A 6,000-nucleotide genomic window follows, 5' to 3' on the forward strand; every position below is an offset into this window, starting at 1 on the left:
GGTTTCAGTTCACTGGCTGATTCAATAGATTGTATAATAAAAATGTGAATAATTTATTCAATCATTACTTGCAATATAATTGATATTAAATTCAATCTAAAATATTTTAATTATAAAAGTTTTCTTTTGATTAAAATAGTTGCAAGTATTATTAACAATATTTCATAAACATTACTTACATACATTAAAAAAAACTATTTTTAATATAGTTTAATACTTCTAATTAGGTTTGGTAAAAAAAAAGGCTTCTAATTTGCCATTTTAATTTCTTTTGTTAGTATATTCTTTTAATAATATATTAATTTAAGATAAAAAGTTAAGACAAATGATATCAATATAATGTTCAATAACTTAAATTTGTTTCAATTCAAATAAAAAAAGTTCAAAAAGTGATTTCATATTTTTAAATTTGTTTAAATGAGTTATAAATAAAAGAAAAAAAAATTGATTAGATATGTACGTGCACAAAATAACCAAAACAAAAATAGTTAATTTTTCTTGTAAGAACCAAAAGAATTATTTTTTTTACTGAATGTGCAATCTCATTACTGTTATTATCATAATTTTTTTATGGTTAATACTATTTTTTATATAAAATTTAATCTTTATTTTAATTTCAATGCCATTCTTATGTTTGCATTCAAATTAAATGTAAATTAATTTTTTCTATTACTTTTTAAATGATTAATAAAACGTCTCAAATAACCTACAACATCATTTATATATATATATATATATATATATATATATATATATATATATATATATATATATATATATATATATAATCATACTAATATATTGTATTGATTTAAATTTAAATTAGTTTTTCTAAGAATGTATAAAAAAAATTAGAAACTTCAATCCGGCTTAAGGCGGAGGCCTTATTTGCCTAGCTATAAACACAACATTTACCCAAATGACGAATCAACCCAAATTGTAAATGTTGACAGAAGTGTAAACTTCTGTACAAGATCCCTAATAAGGATTTGTGAAGAATAGATTGTACTTTGACTTAGAGCAAAGTGTACTTTGTCTCTATATCAAGATAAAGTGTTATTGTTGCTGAGAGACCTTGGACTTTGTACTAGTAAATTCAGTCCATCTTATACTTCTATAAATACGACCAACGTCATTGTAGCAGGGAATTATGGATACACACCATCATTCTAGTAAAATTTGTGATTTTATTGTCAAAGTGTCTTTTGTACATATTCATCCATTTTTCATGATCTCAATCTGTTGAAAAGCTTGTCATCACGAGAAGATCTTGAACTTCCATTCACTTATCTTATTTACAATATTTTTATATACATTTTTTTTTCTATTCCTCTTTTTGTTTGTTACATTTTTTTCTCCATTCCTCTTTTTGTTTCTTACATTTTTGATAGAAAACATCAGTAGGAATAGAGTTTCATATGTATATTACATTGACAAAAGACTAAGAAACTTAGTCATTGTATCTAAGATTCTATTAATTATTATTTTTCCTCAAAATTATTGTAAAATTAACACTATTTTCATCATCTTTAATTTATTTATTTATCCCACAATTTGTTTTCAAAGATTGACACATACTGTTGTTCCCATTTTTGAATCTTGACAGATATTCTTTTCGACATAAAATCGAATATTTGGTGCTTGATTGTATCTAGTTTGAAACGGGCTTGCCGGCCTCTAACCCCTCTAATAATGTGCCTTTATCCAACAATAAATAGTGGCGTGACTCTAATTCAACTTTGCAAGAGATAGAGTACATAATTGCCTTAATGCCTTTATCAAACATTTATTGCCATTATTTGGAAATAATTGTTGGTATGTGAAACCAATTAAGGGCTTCTGAGGGGTTCTAAGATTCTTGTGCTATAATTTAAGGGGCATAGGAGAGTTATAACATTGATTTGTTAATGATTAATAAAGGAAGAAGAAAAGAAGAAAAAATTATAAGTTTCAATCTTAGTAACAAAAATTAATAATTAATATTTATTGATAAAAAATATATAAACAGTACTATAGGTACGAACTTTAGTTGTTGCTGGCTTTTGGTCCTTGTACTTGGCGGATATCGTCATGTACGTAATGCTTACTAGTTACTATCAATGAAGGAAGTTGCTTCAGTTTATAGAATCACACTCAAGGATTTTTTGGTCATGTGGAGCCTGAGGGAAGACTCTTGAACTCATGGAAGCAAAGAACAAAAAAAAATAAATGGTAAAAAAGAATACCTTTTCATTCAGAGCTAATTTGATAACACCTTTAGACCAAAAGTTAATGTTTTGGTGCTGGCATGAACCAAATTTGACAAGTGCCTTTATCCAACAATAAATGGTGGCATGACTCTGTCCCAACTCCCAACTTTTGGAAATCGCCTCAAAACCCATACGTGCCAATTGCCATTAGTAACAGTGTCATTTTGAGTCCCCCTTCCCATTTTTGCTTTTCCAATTTCAAGTCTTAATTACTATTTGTCAAAACTAATTAATAGTATTTTGTTCTTATTGATCGGATGATAATGGCCTAAGAATAAATCTTTTGGCATTAATCAATCCTCTCACCAACATCTTTTTTATTGTGAGTAAAATTAGACTTAAATTCTTTAAGCAAGATTTTAAATTTGAATTTTTTAATAAAAAAAATTAGTTAAAAAAAAGAGATTTTATTAAAAATGATTAATTATGTTTTTCTGAAGTAATTAATTATTGATAAAGTTGGTATTGTAAAAATTCTTAAGAAATTTCCTAGATTATCAAGTATATGAAACAACAGGATATTGAAACCTATGATTCTCATAAACAATCAATAAACAAAAAAAACAGATAATGCGTACCTTTCTCCATGGGAAGATTTCTCTCCGATGTACTTTGATTTCCTTGAAAGAGGAGAGAAATAAGATTTCACTTCCTTTGACCTTTCTTTATGCTATGAGTGAGAGAGAACACTTTTCTGTCAGAAAAGGGACCTTATTTGATGTTTGTGGGTATTAACCCCCTTTTATAACCACTACTCTCATCAAGTAGCAGTTCCCTCTAGAAACTTCTCATAATTAACCCAATTACAAATTAGTCCTTAATTAATTATTAGTCCCTACATAAGTCACATGTCTCTCACATGAGACATTAATTCTAACATTCTCCCACTTGGCTCATGTGACATTAATAAACATTATGGACTAAATAAATAATAGATTAACTAACATAATGCGCATTAAAAATGACTAAATTGTTTTATACATTGGGTACATCATAATTTCATGATTAAGAATATGAACCAATTCGAGTCGTGGCAGTTGTACACCATCTAATCGACATAGTCCCTTCCATGTACTACAAATTAGTCTTCTCCTTAATATGACCATTAGTTAGGAGTATATAATTGGTCCAACATAATGTCTTCATTCAAGACAAAATCTGTTAACATTACTCTAACACAAACATGCATGCAAACATAGAGAACAGGTAATCAGAAACATATCATAATTGAGCTCAGAGTGTCACTAAAATGCATAAGATAAATTACACTTAATGATCATCAATAACAATATTGCCCATACTTTCAACATGTTCTATAATGTCTTGGGCGGTAATCCCTTATTCAAAGGGTCAGCTATCATAAGGTTTGTGATAATATGTTCTATTGACACTCTTTGTTTCTGAACTTCTTCCTTCACGACAAAGTACTTCAATTTCACATGCTTAGCACCCTTAAAGTACTTTTCGTTCTTACAAAATATTGTTGTGGAGTTATCACAATAGATTTTCAGCGGCCTAGCAATACTATCGACAATTCCAAGCCCTGAAATAAAGTTCCGCAGCCAATTAGCCTGAATTGTAGCCTCAAAACATACTACAAATTCAACTTTCAGATGCAACAAAAACTGATGCATACAACATTGCTTCCATTTGTTTTCGTTCCATATCATTTCTAGGACATTGTGTGAGACTAAACTTGTCTCCCTTCTAAATTAGAACATGTGATATTAAACACCTTTCCATCTTGAATCTCTCTAGTACTTTATTGATATATGCTTTCTGAGGTAAGCCTAACAATTCTTGTGATCCATGCAGAATATTTCTATCCCTATCACATAGCTTGCCTCACCCATATCATTCATTTCAAAGTTAGTAGAAAGAAACTTCTTAGTCTCATGAAGAAGACCAAGATCGTTAGTTGCAAGTAAGATATCATCAATATACAGAATAAGAAAAATAACCATACTCCCATTGACCTTCAGATATATACACCGATAAACAGTATTTTCCTTAAATCTAAAAGAAACAATGGTATCATTAAACCTCAAATACCATTGGCAGGAAACTTGCTTTAAGACTGTATATTGATTTCTTTAGTTTGCACACCATGTGTTCCTTTCCCTCAACTGAGAACCCCATTGGTTGGTCCATACAAACATTCTCCTTTAAATCTCCATTAAGAAAGGCGGTTTTCACATACTCCTAATCATATCCATTAAAGTTCTATTACGCCTTTCTGATACACCATTTTGTTGTGGTGACCGGGCATTGTATTGTGCACAAATGCCACGTTTTTGAAGAAGCTTAGCAAATGGACCTGGGTGTTGCCCAGTTTCATCATATCTTCCGTAATACTCACCACCTCTATCATATCTAATAATTTTCACATTTCTGTCTAATTGCCTTTTTACTTCATTCTAGTAAATTTCTAAGGCATCCGTTGCTTGAGAAATCTCAGGCAGTAAGTAGACATAACCGTAACGTGAATAATCATCAATAATGGTGATAAAGTATCATTCCTTTCCGAAAGAACTAACATCAAAAGGTCCACAAATATCAGTATGCATAATTTTAAGAAGCTGAGTGCTTCTTGTAGCTCCTTTCTTTGTATGTTTTGCTTGTTTTCCCTTAATACAACCCACACAAATATTTAGATCCGTAAAATCTAGATAAGGAAGAATTTCATTCTTTATTAATCTTTCATCGTTTCTCTAGAAATGTGACCTAAACGTTTATGCCACAAGAAAACAGATCGTTCATTCACTAAATTACGTTTAGTGCCAACATTATGATGCAGAGTTAAAACAGTTTCAGCATACAAACTGTCTAATTTCAATTTATATAAACCATTACAAAGAATACCAATACCAATGAGATGATTATGCTTAAATAAATTGAAACATCCATTACCAAAATTAAAAGAGTATCCAGTAACATCAAGTTTAGATAATGAAACTAAATTCCTAGATAAACTAGGTACATAAAGAGTTTCAAGTAAATCTAAACGATGTCTAGTGTCGAGTTTTAAACAATAAGTCTCAACTGCTTCCACTGGAGCTTTCACTCTATTCCCCATGAAAATAAACTTCTCATTTGGGCTTATGGTTTGGACTGTAAAAAATCTTTGTATAATGTTAGAAACATGAGTCATATGTCCAGAATTAATCCACCATGTATTATGGGAAACTTCAGTTAAGTTTGATTCAAAACATACATGAGCATTATGTTCGAACCAAGACTTATGCTTTAGGCAATCCTTCTAGAAATGTCCAGATTTCCTATAAAATTGGCAATTATTGTCCTTTGATACATTTTTCTGGATTTTCAAAGAGTATTGATCTTTAATGACCCTTTGCCTTTATCATGTTTCTTCATAAATTTCTTTCCAGCTCATTAATTCCCTTGGTGGCTTACATAATGGACTTAGTGACTCCCTTGATTCTTAAGCCTCGCTTCTTCCTGAACTAACATACTGTGCAATTCATGCACATTCCATTTATCTTTCATGGTATTATAGTTCATTTGGAATGAGCCATACTCAAACGGTAATGATTTTAGAATAAACTGAACAAGAAAGTTCTCATTCACAGCCATTCCCAAGGTCTTAAGTCTTGCTACAATGTTTGTCATCTCAATGACATGTTCATACATAGTACATGAACCATTAAACTTCATGGTGGTCAATATACTCATTAATGTCCCAGAATCAGACTTTCAGCTGTTTGAGAGTGCTCTCCCACTAACCCCATAA

Source organism: Glycine soja, chromosome 17 (genome assembly GCF_004193775.1).
Source record: "Glycine soja cultivar W05 chromosome 17, ASM419377v2, whole genome shotgun sequence".
In the NCBI taxonomy this organism is placed as follows: Eukaryota; Viridiplantae; Streptophyta; class Magnoliopsida; order Fabales; family Fabaceae; genus Glycine; species Glycine soja.